Source organism: Stegostoma tigrinum, chromosome 29 (assembly GCF_030684315.1).
Source record: "Stegostoma tigrinum isolate sSteTig4 chromosome 29, sSteTig4.hap1, whole genome shotgun sequence".
NCBI lineage: Eukaryota > Metazoa > Chordata > Chondrichthyes > Orectolobiformes > Stegostomatidae > Stegostoma > Stegostoma tigrinum.
Window position 1 is genome coordinate 3,361,761 of NC_081382.1, and position 17,388 is coordinate 3,379,148.

Sequence of the window (17,388 nt, forward strand, 5' to 3'; positions counted from 1 at the left end):
TCTTTTTCCATGGACATATTGGCTTGTAATGCGCAGTCAAGCACTCTAATTAAATTCAGGTCAAACATTTACTATTAAATTCTTAAAGATATGCAGTATGTCAGTTGGTTGAACTGTTGTGATTCATGTGGTGAAGATATACCAGCATTGCTGCTGGGTGGCTTGTACTATAATCCCAGCTGATAATAGTACTGGACAAGTCAAATCCTAGGGTGAAACTGTTAAACCTTAATGTTTGTTTTTTTAATAAACCATGGAGGTTACTGAACACATGTACCTAAGATAATGCCAACCTCCTTACAAAGAATAAAACATCTGTTAAATAAGGAAAAAATGAACTATAATACACAAGGCAAACAAAAGGTTGTAAATAATTCATGATAGACATAACAAGGGATTCTAATTGCCACTAGTTCTTTCATCCCACCAATTACAAAGACTAAAAAACTTACCCAGTCTGGCTGCTAGACCCACAGCAATGTGGTTGACTCTTTAAACACTGCTGAAATGGCCTAGCAAGCAAAGATACCTAGCAGTGCAGTTGCATAGTTCCTTGAAAGTGAAGTCGCAGGTAGACAAGGTGGTGAAGATGATGTTTGGCACACTTGCCTTCATTGGTCAGCGCATTGAATATAGGAATTGGGACGTCATATTGGGGCTGTACAAGACATTGATGAATACTGCATTCAATCTGGTCTCTCTGCTATAGGAAAGATGATGTTGCTAAACTTGAAAGAGTTCAGAAAAAATTTAAAAGCACGTTCCTGAGATTAGGCAGTTGGGAACTACAGGGAGAGGCTAAACATGCTGGTGCATGTTCCCCCTGGATTGGCAGAGGCTGAAGTGTGGCCTTATTGTGGTTTATAAAATCATGAGGCGTATGGATAAAATAATTAGAGACCTAGCAAGTCCAGCAGCATCTGTGGAGAGAGAAACAGAGTTAATGTTTCAAGTTCAGTGACCCTTCTTCAGTTCTCTGTTTCTTTCTCCACAGATGCTGCCAGATCTTTTTCTTATATCTTAGAGCCCCTAGTGTGGAAACAGACCCTTTGGCCCAACAAGTACGCACTGACCCTCACAGCATCCCCCTATAACCCACCTAATCTACACATCTCTGAACACTACGGGCAATTTAGCATAGCCAATCCACTTAGCTGGCACATCTTTGGACTGTGGGAGGAAACCAGAGCACCAGAGATGACGCACACAGATATGGGGAGAATGTACAAACTTCACAGAGACAGTCACCCATTGGTGGAATTGAACCTGGGTTCCTGGCCCTGTGAGACAGCAGTACTAACAACTGAGCCACCATGCCACCCCATAAAACAACGATGGCTGGGAATTGAACCCGGGTCAATTGCTGGAAGGCAGCTATGCTCAGAACTGTACACCATCGCGGTGACGAATCTGCGAGCTGTGGAAACATGTCTGGCAGGATCTGAACCTGCTTGGGGAAACCCTAATTGATTTCTAATCCACCACCTTAACCGCTCGGCCACAACTACAGGAGTCAATTTTTATTTGTGTTTCAGATTCCCAGAATCCGTAGTTCTTTGTTTTATTTTAATTAGTGACACGGTTGTGGATACTGTTGCATAACAGAAGACAATGATCAAAATCTAGTGTGACTGGTAGATAGAGTTTACCAGATGAACCTGAAGCTAAACAGAAAAAAACGCAAGGAAGGATGCTCAAAGTCAAGTATATGGGCTAGATGTACTGACAACATAATGTCTTTGCCTAGATTTTGTAAAGGCGAGATTTGTAGCAGTGATGCAGTGACCAATAGGTATTATAGCAGTACAAAGTTAATTGGATTTGTTGACTATTTGGCAAAATTCTCACCCAATTTGTTGAAGCGTGAAGCATTACAGTAACTCATGGCCAAAGTTGTGCAAGGGCATCGGGGTACAGAATAAGAATCAGCATTTACTAAAACCATGATGCTGAAATAGTCACGTAAATCTTAAAGTAAATCGTGCAGTCTGATGTCAGCAAGACAGAACTTGGGCTAACCTTAATGTAGCAAGACAGCCGGTTGTATTTGAAACCACAGTGTAATCGCAAATGGAACAAATTCTGCCTAAATTAGGAGACAGTGCCTCACCATTGATTTTGCTTGTGAATATTTTCAGCAATAGCTGTTGAGAAGAGACATGTGCATCTCTTGCACTTATGCTAACCCTGACAATGGGGATACTAATGAAATGTCCTCCTCCTTCATTCATGTTGGAAAGTTGCAGATCTGCACTCAAGTCTTTTCTAGAATAACAGCAGCAGTGAAAATAGGTGAATCCTGAGCAGGACTTTGCAAAAGGAAACTAGGGTGTTAAGTGATTCTATGAAATACACTATATTTAATCCTGATCTTAATCTTGATTCAGAGCACATGCCACTTGTTGTCTTACTGTCCTTTGGAATTAGGATTGCTTGTGTCTTTCTCATTCTTTCATTGCACGTTTGGCATCATTGAGTTATGGGCGCACAGTGACTCAGTGGTCAGCACTGTGGCCTCACTGTGCCAGGGACCTGCTTTCGATTCCGGCCTTGGATAACTGTCTGTGAAGAGTTGCACTCCCCATGCCTGTGTAAGTTTCTGCAGGTTGCTCTGGTTTCCTCCCTCATCCAAAGCTGTGCAAGTTAGATGGAAGGGCCAGGCTAAATTGCCTCGTAGCGTGCAGGGATGTGCAGGCTAGGTAAATTAGCCATGATAAATATGGGAATCGAGTGAGGACTGAGTCTGGTGAGATGCTCTTTGCAGTGTTGGTGCAGATGCGAGGGCCAAATAGACTCTTTCCATGCTGTAGGGATTCATTTTATTATATTAAATTGCAACATGCCATAATCTGATCAGGATAGAAAATTTGTTCAGGGCTAAGTATACTCACACATTATCCCTTGTGTCCCAGTAAAGGGATCCCATTGCGAGTTCTGAACCACATTCATGAGATCTAGGTTTCAAAGGAAAATAATGTTAAGGCAAGTAAAAGATTGTTTTTCTAACTATTATATACTAATTAAAGGTTTAGCAGCCTGAGTTTGCACAGTTCTGATTTTAAATGCGTGAAACCCTCTACAGTGTTTCTGCAATGAATCCATCTAGTGTGAATATTTTTGGGGTTTGAATTTTAGGTTTTCAAAAATCCATAACTTGTTGGTTTATTTAAGTTCTAATTTTGGATGATCACAACTCATTGGGAAAATGTAAAGGACAAACATTCAATGGCAGAAAGTAAGCATAGCAACTTGGCAGCAAAATCAGGGAGGGTGTCATAGCAAGACCTATAAATTTCAAATCGCATATTATTTTACACTATTTTCATATAAGAAAGATTGCCTGGCTAAACAATATGAGGGCATGGAAACAATTTGCTTTGTTGGTTTCTTCATGCAAATGTCAAGGTGGGCTGTTGATGTGGGTGTAAAAATGCTAACAATAGCTTGTGACTTTTCATCCAATTGTAGGGATGACTGCTTTCAAGTAACATTGTTTAGCATCCCAGGAATAATGTATTGCTGTGGACCGGATCTAACCCACTCAAAGTAAGGTCAAAGCTACCTCCTTGATATAACTTAAATATTTAGCTGTAAGTCGCTGTGTTCCAGATGTGATTCAATTGGTCAAACTACCTGGCATTAAGCAAAACACACTTTATTCTTACACTACAGTTAAAATACAAACAAAAAGAACTGGCAACTTTAACTCTATCAAAATACTTAACAAAACAATATTTTATTTAACTACTACTGCTCATCCTTTGATCCAATACAGCAGCATCCCATAAACACACCTTGGCAAAGGCAAGTTCATCAACACGAATTTCCCTCACTTGATCTCTTTCAGCCCAGGAGAAAGTAAAATCCGACAGAATGAAACCAGCATCAGAGAGAAAACTCAAGCTTTTTGCAGCAGCAGAGATTACATACAGAGCTGTATATAGCAGCTTCAACTCCAAAAATCCCAACATCAGCAACTGAAAGCAAAATCTAAAATCCTGGTTCTACGTGAGCCGGATTCAACTCACTCATGCTTCTTTTGTCTAATTTAAAAATAAATCCAAAGCTAGTTATGGCACTTTCCATGGAACAGACACCTCACCACCAGGTTGGCAATACCGCTTTCCAACAGAACCAGAACAAATCCCTCTTAAAGGCACATATTGTCACAACATGCACGGTTTGCACTGCATTGAGTTAAAAGAGGTTTAATGATACAAGTATTAGTTGTTTGTAAAAATGTTGGGATGAAGTAATCATTAAAGCCTTTCTACTTACTTGGCAGTAATTTGGGATGCATTATGTTGCCCCAAGTCATTCAGCAATTTGGCGTTGAAATCTCCTTTATGGGGCCTATATTTCCAGGGATGATGTAAAAGAAAGAAATGGGATCATTATTTTTTACATTAAATACTTTTTTCTTGTCCTCCTAGTTCTCTACTGTCCCCACAGGCAAGTCAAAAACTAAGTTTGCTGACACAATCCTAAGTGCTACATTATAATACTATTAGTGCTTGATGGTTTTCCCATAACTTATCATTATCACACTGGGGGTGGGAGCTGTAAGGTCATCGAAGGATTCACAGTTTGAAGAGGTTATTAAAGGATTAGCTGTTTTTGATGGGGGTTCATTATGAATTCTAATGTTAGTTTATTTAAAGAAGTATTTCAGCGTATTTAAATGTACTGAATTGATTCTCATGAATGAGTAATTGTTTTATACTCTGAAGACTGTAATAAATATTTAGATAATTATTTTACTTTATAAAAGCATGGGTCCTGAAGTCTGTCATGGTGGATATTAAGAAAGGTGGCATTAGGTCTATGTGAGTGGATGGGAGGCATGGATTGCTACTAATTAAGCATATGGGATATAAGGGGTTAGCAATGAATTAGCATACAACAGAACAGGCCTATATAGAACAGAATAATATAAAAAGTAAAATTAAGACAAAATTCATCACAGTTCAGTCAACAGCTCCTAAGCTTGGGGAATGCCAATTAAGCAACAACAGCATACCCTGAAGATGCAGATGGCACAAGACTGCCACACAGGGTTGCTGGAAAACTGGGCTGGGAACCTCTGCCGAAGAAGTCCTCTGTGCCAGGCTGAGACTGCCTTTCCTGGACAAGACCACCTGCTGGGCTGCTGGAATAACTGGATGCTGAAGATGAAGAAGACTTCCTTAAGGGGATGAGATCCCCTTGCCAGGCCAAGGCCCCCATGCTGGGCCAAGTCTGCCTTTCTCTTCCTTCAGGTGTCCAGACCTAGCTGTGGACTGGAGCCTTGGCCTAGCCTGTGTCTAGGCTGGGGAGATCAGTCTGGGATCTATTCCTTGCCAGGAGGCCCTGGGCTGGGGTGAGCCATATCCGGCCCATCCTGTGTTGCTGCCAGGGGCCTCCTTCTTCATCCGACACTCTCCGGGCTTAAAAGAATGCCAAGAGAAAAAACGAAAAAAAGGGGCTATATGGGCCCTTGGATGTGGAAAGGGAACCTGGGTTAGCATGTACAGACATGGGGAGTGAATGGATGGTGTGCAGCGTAAGGATTAAAGGACTAAATATTTAAATAAACAAGTAGGGTGAAGTCCCACAGAATTGAATCTGCTTCAACATTCAGCAATCCCATAGACACTTTCAATCTGATTCCTGGGTCAGCAGAGACAGACAGGTGTAGCAATTTCCCAGCACAACCATGCCTTTGTCTATGTGTAGTACCTTTAGTTTGTTTGATTGTTCAATTTTCATTCTCACTGACTTGATCCGCCATTCCTAATATCATTTAATCTTTTTTGTAATCCAACCTTTCATCAGCCTTCCTTTTCTTTCTTGCCCCGTCTCCCCTTTCCTCTCTCTGAGTATTTGTTTCAAACCTGCTTACAGTTTTAATTTGTTCTACTTCTAACAAAATATAAATGTGAAATGTTAACATTATTTTTACTTTGTTGATTCTGCCCAACCTTGTGATATTTTCCCAGCATTTTCTGTTTCTTTTAAACAAGTCTTTTAATTAACATATATATCAAATAGATAACTCCATGGTCTTGTATATTCAAGGAAATATTCTTTGCAACCTGTTCTCTCTGCATAATATTTCGGCTCTGGTGCACCTCCTAAACCCCGCCCTACATTAGCCTGTTAATTTGTATCATACCTGTCCAATAGTTTCCTGATTTTTTTTGATACATGGATTTCTAAATCTTTCTTCCTCTACAGGGCAAACCGCCACTTAGGCAGTAGTCATGCCTAAATTGTTTTATTTTATAACTATCCTCTTCTGTTTAGTTTTTAAAATGAACTTCTGCTGGATTTAAAATGTCTGATGTTAGCCAACTTTGAGAAAGAACAATGGAAGGGCGGTAGTAGTAGGAGATTGACTAGTGAGGGAAGCAGCCATAAAAGAGACAACAGGATGGTATGTCACCTCCATTGTGTCGGAGTCAAGGATGCCTCTGAGTAGCTGCAGGGCATTCTGAAGTGAGAGGGTGATCAGCCTGTCGTCATGGTACATATTGGTACCAACAATATAAATTGAGAAAAAGGAATGAGGGCCTACAAGCAGCATATAGGGAGCTACGATGTAAATTACTATGTAGGACCTCAAATGTACTAATCTCAGGATATCCAATCTTCAATTCAGCACATGCACATTTCCCACTGCCTGTTTGGCAGCTTGGTCCTTGAAAGGGCTTGTGAACCTTATGTCACACATGACTCTCCCAACCCATCTGAGTAAGTTATACTTATTGTGCATTTCATCTCTTGCAAAAGGAAAACTATTAAGAGATATTTGGACGGGTCATGAGAACCTTATCCTGTGTTGATAGATACAGATATGAAGAAGCCATGGCAGTGGGACAGAACTTGATAATTTGACTGTGTGAGAGGCTGCTGGCTCTGTCACAGAGGACACAGATGAATACTTCATTGCCTAAGGCTGTAATAACATTATCATGGGCACATAGCAGGAAATATCAGATGTTGAGTGCAATGTGTGTCAATCATTCCTGGAATATAGTTTATACCATAACTTAAAGGCAAATATCTTACATTTATCTTCCAGAGGATTTAAGCAGGTATAAGCGCTAGAAGGATTTTGTCATAGGGAAGGATGTAGACTTGCAAGGGAAATTCAAACACTGATTCCAGGTTCAGAGTTTTGCTCTTGTAAACACCCTTGGTTCACTGGAAATCGTTTTGAAAAAGCACAGAAATATGTAGGTATGAATTTAATGCAATTTTATGCATGGGTAAAACTTTGAGGAGAGAAACACCAGTCTGGATTTTATAGCAAAGATGTTGGTATTCCAGCAACTGGCCACTTATCAGTTGAAAAGTGCACAGTTGACATTTCAGGGATCAGATTGGGGGCTGAAAAACGGTCGGGGTGGCATTGTGTGGTCCAATATTTACGGAGCTGACAGAAACCGAATACAACAGCAACTTCCTGGAAACATTGAGAGAAGAAAGAAAAAGGCATTAAGATTGCCAGAGGGAATAGACTGGCTGGTCCAACTGTTTTCAGCAATGTCAACCTGCAGCTTTTGCTGTAGGTTGCAGGGGCAAGATGATAGGTGCCCTTCTAAAGAGCAGGAGGAGGACATAAGCCCAGCCAACAAGCAAGCTCATACAGAGATTGCAGAGGTCAGCAGCTGTAGCTCTGACCCCTGAACCTGATCCAGTACTGGAAACTCATTAATGATTTTATTCTGGTAATTGAGTCCTTCATATCTTCTTTGCTTTGGGCCTTTCATGTGGCAGTGCAAAGAGGGACAGTTTGCTTCTGATGCAGTGACCATCCAATCATGGTAATGGGCTCAGGCAGCAGCTAATCCAGGCATAAATGCACCCAGTAAGAGGCACCTGCCCTTGATGGCTGACCCTCTCAAGGTCATATAAAAGCAACAACATACAGGAGAGATATGTTTTCCCCAATTCAAAAGGCTGGCTATGTGTGGAATCACTAAATGAATATTTTGAATCAGTATTTACTGTGGATGAGGATATGGAAGCTAGAGAACTTGGGGAAATAAATAGTGGTATCTTGAAAGGAGCTCATATTACAGGAGAGGTGCTGAAGGTCTTAAAACACAAAGATAAATTCCCAGGACGTGATTAGGTGTTCCCAGAATTTTGTGGGAAACTAGAGAAGAGATTACTCGGTCCCTTGCTGACATATTGGTTAAAATCGACAGCCACAGGTGAGGTGCTGTAAGACTAGAGGTTGGTTAATGTGGTGCCATTATTTAAGAAAGACTGTAAGGAACTGCCAGGGAACTACAGGTCAGTGGGCCTTAAGTTAGTGGTGGGCAAGTTGTTGGAGGAGATTCTGTGGGACAGGATTTACATGCATTTGGGAAGACAAGGGCTGATTAGGGATAGTCAACATGGCTTTGTGCATGCAAAACCACTCAGATTATTGAAGAGGTGACAGAGAATATTGACAAAGGCAGAGAGGTAGACATTGTCTACATGGATTTCAGGAAATTGTTTGATAAGGTTCCACATGGTAGACTGGTTAGTAAGGTTAGTAGACTGGTCATTGCAATCAAACAAAACTGTCCCTCTTTACACTGCCACTTGAGATCCAAGGGGAGTTAGGGAATTGGATACAGAACTGGCTTGAAGGTAGAAGGCGGCTGGTTGAGGGTTGCTTTTCGGACTGGAGACTTGTGACCAGCGGTGTGCCACAGGGATTGGTGCCGGGTCCACTAGTTTTTGTCCCTTATGTACATGACTTAGATGTGAATGTAGGAGGCTTGGTTAGGAAGTTTGCAGATGAGACTAAAATAGGTGCTGTAGTGGACAATGTAGAAGATCATCTCAGAGTACAAAGGGACCTTGATCAGATGGGCCAATAGGCAGATGGAGGTTAATTTAGAGGTGTTTCTTTTCGTACGGCAAACCAAGGCAGGATGTATACAGTTAATAGTAGGTCCCTGGGGAGTGTTTCCAAACAAAGAGACCTAGAGGCGCAGGTGCATGGTTCCTTGAAAGTGGAGTCAGTGGTACACAGGGTCGTAAAGAAGGCATTTGGCACTCTTGCATTCATTAGTCAGTGGATTGAGCACAGGAATTGGGATGTCATGTTGCAGCTGTACAGAATATTGATGAGGCCACTTTCAGAATACTGTGTTCAATTCTGGTCTCCCTTCCTGAGGAATGATTTTATTTAACTTGAGAGGGTGTAGAAAAGATTTACAAGGATGTTGCTGGGACTGGAGGGTTTCAGTTATACGGAGAGGCCAAATAGGCTGGGGCTATTTTTTTCCCTGGAGTGTTAGAGGCTGAGGGGTGATCTTATATGAGTTAATGAAACCATGAGGGATATGGATATGTGAATAGCCAAGGTCATCTTTTTAGGGTGGGGACATAGATTTAAGGTAAAAGGGAAATGATTTAAAAAGGACCTGAGGGGTGACTTTTTCACACAGAGGGTGGTCCATGCATGGAACAAGCTGCCAGAGGAATTGGTGGAGGTGAGTACAATTACATCATTTAATGGGCATATGAATAATGAATGTGAATAATGGGTATGTGAATATATGAAAGGGAACAGTTTAGAGGGATATGGGCCAAATGCTGGCAAATGGGACTAAGTCAGATTTGGGATGTCTGGTCGGCATAGACAAGTTGGACTGAAGGGTCTGTTTCGTGCTTTATGAAACTCTGATTGTATCTTTAACTCTAAGATTAATGTCTACCAGTAGCACAGGCTTGTCTATTTGAAGAGAACAATAGTATTCATCTCTAATTGCAGAAGAAGTCAGCCCATATCTTAAAGACCCTGCAGGAGTTCTATTTCTGCACATTTTTACCTCTAGACAGGACTCAAGAGAAAGACATGGGAAAAACATATTTTTCTCTCCTGCTTGCCCTGCAAACAACAGAGAGCTGGGCGCCTGACGAACAGCCACCTAATTCTGAGGAAGAGGAGGATACCTCAAAGCTTGCAGAGTTCACAACATTCTCCCTTATCCTTTACCAGAATTCTTGGGTCAATGGGTGCCCAGTTATGATTATATTTGGCGACACAAGCTGGTGTGCAGAGTGCAGTTGGACCTCAGTAGTGATGGAGGCTTTCACAGTCGAAGTCATTGACAGTGACGGACTGTTGGAAGTCAGGGCAACACTGAGCCAAAGGCTAATGACATGCCTTTGGAGTTATTGTCAACACAGCAATTGCTGAAATTTGCAGTGCATAATAAGGGAACAGGTAACAGAATTCCAAGAGGCTATCTGCACAACATGTTAACCATGGAGGAAACTTCTGTGCTGTCATGAAGCCTGACTTCCTCCATTGAGAAACTGGCAAACTTCATGGACGGCCAGACCCAGGAAACTACAGTGGATGCAGAGACCTGCATACCATCACCTAGCTTTTACATTCTGTGGAGAAACTGGTGTGTAAAAGTAGGATGAGACACCTGGAAGACTTTGAATTCTAGCAATTCTCAAGTCAGCAGTGGCAAAGAGGTGTGTCTCACAAGGAGGAGGAACGACTACTGTCTGCATTTGGTGGCTCATCCCAGAAAAATCTTGTTGTTGACAGTGGTTCCTCAACGCCTGTGGCAGAGATAACACAATTAATGATGAGGCAAAGTCTTGTGCATGTCACCTATCTGAGTTCTCTTCAGGGAGCTGTTGTCACTTTTGCTTGAGATTTAAAAACCTTGCAGTATGTTTTCTCCCTGCTCTGATGCTTTCTCTCCAGCCCTCGTAGGGAAGTTTTTGTCACTTTTACTTGTTGTTTAAAAACCTGGCAATATGATACCCTCACTCTCTGGTACCTTCCTTCCATCTCAGGGACTGCCAGACAGTGCGAGCGATTGATGGTTGCAGTTCTCCATCTCAAACTTTACCAAGATTGTGAGAAGACCACAGGGACATTAAAGCATAGTATTTAGCTTACAATCTGAAAACACAGACCTTGAAAATTGTTTTAACAGTTGTTTGTTTAACAGAATTGTCCAGTAGCCCACTTTGTATTTCTTAGCACCCCTACATCTTACAGTCTACCTTATTCAGCCAAATGTATTTTTATCAAATGGGTTAATGACTTTGTTTATGTAAGAATTTTACAATATGCCTCTAGAAGAACTTTAATCACACAGAGAATAAGAGATTCATTCAACTTACTCTGAAAGCATTTGTAATCTATTAAAATGGTATAATTCTTTCAGCTTGCTGTTGTTGTGGTCATCTTGGGATCTATCTCTAAGGAAAATAAGAAAAATTGATCCAGTTACTTTGCACATTACAAGCTTTTATACACTTCTGTACATTCAGAAGTACGGCAAAATTTCAGGATACAATATGTCAGGCTTCTTCACAATTCTGATAGCTTTTTAAAGTGATGTGGATGGTGACAATATTCTTTCGTGTACATGTTTGGTGTCTCTGAATTTGAGTTTGAAAGAACTTGCCTGTAAAATTATTGCTTTGCCTAGGGAAGGCAATGGCCTAGTGGTATTATCGATAGACTATTAATCCAGCTAAATTCTGCCATGACAAATTGTTGATTGTTGGAAAAACCCATCTGGTTCACTAATGTCCTTCATGGAAGAAAATCTGCCGTCCTCACCTGGTCTGGTATTCACGTGACTCCAGATCTACAGCAATGCGGTTGACTCTCAGTAGCCCTCGGAAATGGCCTAGCAAGCTACTCAGTTGTACCAATCACTACGAAGTCTCAAAGAAATGAAACCAGACAGATCACCTGGCATTGACCTAAGCACCGGAAAAGACAATGGTAGAAACAGCCATGTCAACCCTGCAAAGTCCACCTTACTAACATCTGGGAGCTAGTGCCAAAATTGGGAGAGTTAACTCCCAAGCAGCAGCCTGACATAATCATACTCAAGGAATCATACCATACAGACATCCCAGACACTACTATCACCATCCCTGGATATGTCCTATCCCACCAGGTGGACAGACATGGCACAGGTGGTGGCACAGTGGTATACAGTCGAGAGGGTGCTGCTCTCAGATCCCTCAACATGGACTCCGGACCCCATGAAGTCTTGTGACTTCAGGTTAATCATGGGCAAGGAAACCTCCTGCTGTTTACCATGTACCGTCCTCCCTCAGCTTATGAATTGCTATTCCTCAATGTTGAACAATATTTAGAGGAAGCACTGAGGACAGCAAGAGCACAAAATGTACTCTGGGTAGGAGATTTCAATGTCCACCACCAAGAGTGGCTCAGCAGCAGTACTACAGATCGAACTGATTGGGTCTGAAAAGGACATAGCTGCTAGACTGCGTCTATGCCAGGTAGTGAGGGAACCAACAGGGAAAATCATACTTGATCTCATCCTCACCAAGGTGTCAGCCACAGATGCATCTGGCCAAAACAGTATCAGTAACAGTCACCACTGCACAATTCTTGAGGAGCAAAGTCCCGCCTTCACAATGAGAACAACATCGATCATGTGTGGCACTATCGCCGTGCTAAACAGGACAGACATTGCACAGATCTAGCAGGTCAAGACTGGGCAGCCATGTGGTGCTGTGGGCCATCTACAGCAGCACAACCGCACTCCAGCACAATCTGTAACCTCATGGCCCAGCATATAGTCCACTCAACTATTACCATCAAGACAGGGATCAATCCTGGTTCAATAGAGAGTGTGGGAGGGCATGCCAGGAGCAACACCAGGCACAAATGAAGATGAGGTGTCAACCTGGTTAAGTCACCAAACAGGATTACTTTTTGCACACCAAACAGCATAAGCAGCAAGTGGCAGAGCTAAGCAATCCCACAACCAACTGATCAGATCTAAGCTCTGCAGTCCTACCATATCCAGTTGTGAATGGTCGAGCATGGTTAAACAACTCACTGGAGGAAGAGGCTCCAGAAATATACTTAACCTCAATGATGGAAGAGCCCGCCAATTAGTGCAAAAGGCTGAAGCATTCACAGCAATCTTCAGCCAGAAGTGCCAAGTGGATGATCCATCTCAGCTTCCTCCAGTAGTCCCCAGCATTACAGATAGTAGACTTCAGCCAATTTGGTTCACTCTACGTGTGTGAATCAGATGCTTTGGTTGTTGAACTCTCCTTCTACTCTTTGTGCTTAGGCTCCACCTGAGCCTGCCAGAAACACTCAGAATGGTTATCTCCTTCCTGGATGCATCTTTGCTAGTTTGGACTATCTTGGGGTAGAGATTCCCATGAGTCCCATGCATTTTTAATGGACGCTTTGAGGATGAAATTAATCATTCCCTTGCCCTCCATATGACTGCTTGCTGTGATGAGGCTTGGAGTAGAGAGCTGATTGTGGAAGCCTTGTGACAGACATATGGACAATGTGGCCTGCTAATCACAAGCAACTGACCATAAACAGTGCTTCAGTGTTGCAGATGTTGGCTTAAGAGAGACATTGACAGTAAGGGAACCATTCTGCCAGCAAATTTCCAGGATTTTTCAGAGGTTGGTGATGTTTCTTGAGGAATTTGAGGTGTCTTTTATACATTGTCTGATGCGCTTAAGAGGCCTGGCAACACTGCTGCCCAGCTATTGGACAAGTACCATTACCCACAGGGACTGAGAGGCAATCATAACAGTTGCTTTGAAGGTTGAAGCAGCCTTAGACATCACTGGAGACCTCTGTGAAATTTTCCAGTCAGCCAATCACAAGAATACACAGGAGGTGACTAATGGTCGATTCTGAAAAGCACAAAACATTGTGAGGCTTCCTCTGGATGCAGGCAATCAGGTAGCCAGAGCAGAGGAGTTATTTTGCAACAGCAGATTTCCCAAAGGCAGAAGGTGTAATAGATTGCTCTCTTAGCACCATCAGAATGCCCTGGCAGTCACCAGCTATCTGTATAAGAAAGGATCCAAATCCTTTAATGTGCAACTAATATGTGATCACAGTTGGTTTTGCCTTGCTATAGAGATCATGGCCAGGGGAAAGGTCTTTCCTTCCTACACACTTGGTAGAGCCGGTTGCATTTTTCCATTACTTGCAGATTGTCTCTGTGGCATCTGCATTGTTATCAGCCCAGGTCAAGTATCCTCACTCTCAGCTCACAAGAGCTCAAATTTGATTTTAGTATTTAATTTTTGATAGAATTTATTTCTATTAGTAGGCCATGATGAGTGTTAGTTTTTCCACTATCACCTTAGCTATGATTGTCCTTTAGGGAATAGTCTCTGGAAATTGAATAATTATATCCACAATGGTAAGGATGTATTTGTCTTCAGTTTTGGCTTTAGGTAATGGTCTGACACAATCCACTAGTACATGAGTCTATGTTCCTCATAAACTGGTCTGTGAATTGGGGTACCTGTTTAACCACATGTCAAGGTTTACCTACAACTCAAAAAGTTTGGTTCATTTTACAAAACTGCACAACATCTTTATGTAATTTTGGCCAGATAAAATACCTGTTTATGGATACCTGAGACTTTTAGATCCCCACATGTTCTGCCATGGAAATTTCATGTGCTACTCGCTATATCTCCCAATGATAGCTGGGTGGTACTACCATCAGATGTACAACCATCCGTTTTTCATCTGTGGCTCTGTGAGGAGGTCTCCACTTCCTCATTGACACTCTGCTCTTCAGGAAAGCTTCAGTTATCCTTTCATTTGTTCGTGATGATTCATCAACATTTATTGATGGTAACCAAAAGAACTGCGGTTGCTGTAAATCAGGAACAAAAACATAAGTTGCTGGAAAAGCTCAGCTGATCTAGCAGCATTTGTGAAGAAAATATCAGAGTTAACATTTCGGGTCTGGTGACCTTTCCTCTGAGGAAGGTTCTGAAGAAGGGTCACCAGCCCCGAAACGTTAAGTCTGACTTTTTTCTTCACAGATGCTGCCACGCCTGCTGAGCTTTTCCAGCAAATTTATTGACGGACTTTGTGAGACATATTTCTGGTTACTACACGAGGGAAAGATATCAGGAGCCCGTTCCTACAATTGTTCCACTTCTTGATCCTCCTTTGGGCATTTTGTAATTATGGATGAAGTGTCCAGCCAAATCACTACCTAGAATTACGTCTGCTCCCTCATTAGGAATTTCTTTACTATTCCGACAATTACTTCTCCTGATGACAATTCTTATTCCAGTGGTACTTTATACAATGGAACTGGAATATATTCTGTTGTGGTTGGTTGGCTCATTTAGCCGGATCGTTGTTCTGCAGATGTTTTATTCCCCTGCTGGGTAACATCATCAGTACAGCCTCTGATGAAGCGCCATTGTGTTTTTCCACTTGTTATTTAAACTCTGGTGTCTGCTGAGCTGGATTACCTCACTTCTGGTTTTCCTTTGCAAAGGAGTCAATATGTGGTCTAGCTCAATGAAATCCATCCGCATGGATAAGGAAAACTACCAATTCAGTTGTGACAACACCAGGATCCTGGGATAGGTAAAGCAGAAACAAGCACGGGAATTCCTAGAGACCTGGTTCTCCATGAAGAAAACCATCAATAAACATACTGAGCTAGACCCCACACATATTCCATTGTGAAGAAAAACCAGAAGTGAGGTAATACAGCTCAACAGACACCAGCATTTAAATAACAGGTGGGAAAACACAGCGGTGTTTCATCAGAGGCTGCACTGATGATGTTACCCAGCAGGGTAATGAAATGTCTGTGGAACAAAGAACCAGCTTGGCAAGACAACCAACCAGAACATCCCCAACTCGAGCTACAAATCTACCCTAAAACCTTGGAATACATTCTCTACCACTCCCATTTATTAATACCTAAGGGGCCATCGAACTCTCTGGTGCGAAACCAAATTCTTTCTTCAGTAAAAGTGATTGTTTTGCCCCGTACTTTTTTTTTAGTATGGTTAAGAGTTTAGCTCCCTTACCAGAAGAAAAAAAAAGTCACCTTCCCTTTCATCAAAACTCTTGTCAACCTCTCAGATACCTTATACATTTCTTTATTAAAGACAGGATTCACCTCAGGTCTTTTCGTTATAGTTAGAGCTACAACATGGTCTGTGATATTATCATTTTGAGTTCCCTTCTTTGACTCATTTTTACTAACTCGCGTGGGATTCCCTTGCAACTGCCAACATTTCAAACACACATTGTGCAACTTATTACAGTAGAAATATTTAAACTTCCAAACCTCACTTCCACCCTCAGGAATTTACTTCTTAATCTGAGGAGTTCTTGTGACATTGCCTACTGTCCAATTTCTACCCTGGATACCTGTTTTCGTTTCAGTCTTACACTTTGTATTTTCCTCAAATTTCGCAGTTGATGGAAAAATAGTTTATGAATCAGTTCACGACAGTCAGCCATTCTAGCTGCCTGTCTTGTTGTGGCTATCCTTTGGTCTTCTACCTGAGTTCTCAATGCAGAAGGTAAAGAAGTTTTAAAGTCTTCTCAAAGAATAGTTTCTCTGACAGCACCTGAAGTAATCTCAGTCTTTGAAGCTCTTACCCACTTATCAAAATTGGTTCAATACATGTTTGTCCAGGTTGTTCACGTAGGTTCAAAAACCTCTGCCTTTGTATTTCCGTGACCAACCAACATGTATTTAGAATAGCCCTTTTCTTGTCATCATAATACCTGGAGTATACTTCCAACAGGGATACATAAATCCCTGGCACTTTACCACTTCACTTACTTTGCATGGGCGAGGTCCAATCTGCTTTTGACCACCTCATTTGGGTTGCTATTGTCATGAATGTAATGAGTTTGGCCAGTTGGACTTTATAGAATATGAGTTCCCTGATTGGGGCTGTTAGTCTAATCAAATCAGGGAGTCTAGCTGATAGATAAGAACCGGGGGATCAGACATCCTAATCACTCTGAGAGCTGGCTCTGACGTAGCTGGATCTGTGCCAAGGATCTCACCACATATAAACAAAGGGTGACATGGTGATGGGATACTGACCTCTGCAGAGCTATTTCAATGGCAACGGGAATGAGAAAAATGATGTTGCATGCAAAAGTGCCCACTAGCCGAAGCCCAACTGAACCTCAAACAGGCACTAAAACTGGCTTTGGAAAATGCAGCAAGTGCAGCATATGAGTCGCAGGTTATTCTGATGTAAGTGGACACCCTCGTTAGACCAACTGAGTTTGGGGAACACCACTTAAGTGACTGCAATTGCATAGTCTCATTCAACACTTTTCCTGAACGGAGGGACTCTAGTAGGTCAGCCACAGCAAAACCCCAAACGAAGCCAAGCCTCGACCAAATGGTTGAAAGTTTCTTCAGGACCCGGGCTGACACGCTATTGTAGTTACAGGCAGTATGCGGACTCAAGATAGCAAGAGTCTCACCAGACCAAAATTAAGTAAGAGAACTTACAGGCCAGCATCCGGGAGAGTGAACAACCTGCAAAGTATACCTACATCTGGTTTCGAACAGTTGAATTGCTCAGCAACATCCAAATCAGAAT

At 42.0% G+C, this 17,388-nt stretch overlaps 1 long non-coding RNA gene across 1 annotated transcript; it reads right to left on the minus strand.

Moving 5' to 3' along the window:
• Nucleotides 1–2,889: 2,889 nt before the first annotated feature.
• Nucleotides 2,890–11,219, minus strand: LOC125465301 (uncharacterized). The gene is made up of 3 exons (XR_007250221.1): nt 11,140–11,219; nt 4,279–4,353; nt 2,890–2,954 (listed from the first exon to the last, which is right to left on the minus strand). It is a non-coding gene; the product is annotated as an uncharacterized LOC125465301 (long non-coding RNA).
• Nucleotides 11,220–17,388: the final 6,169 nt, after the last annotated feature.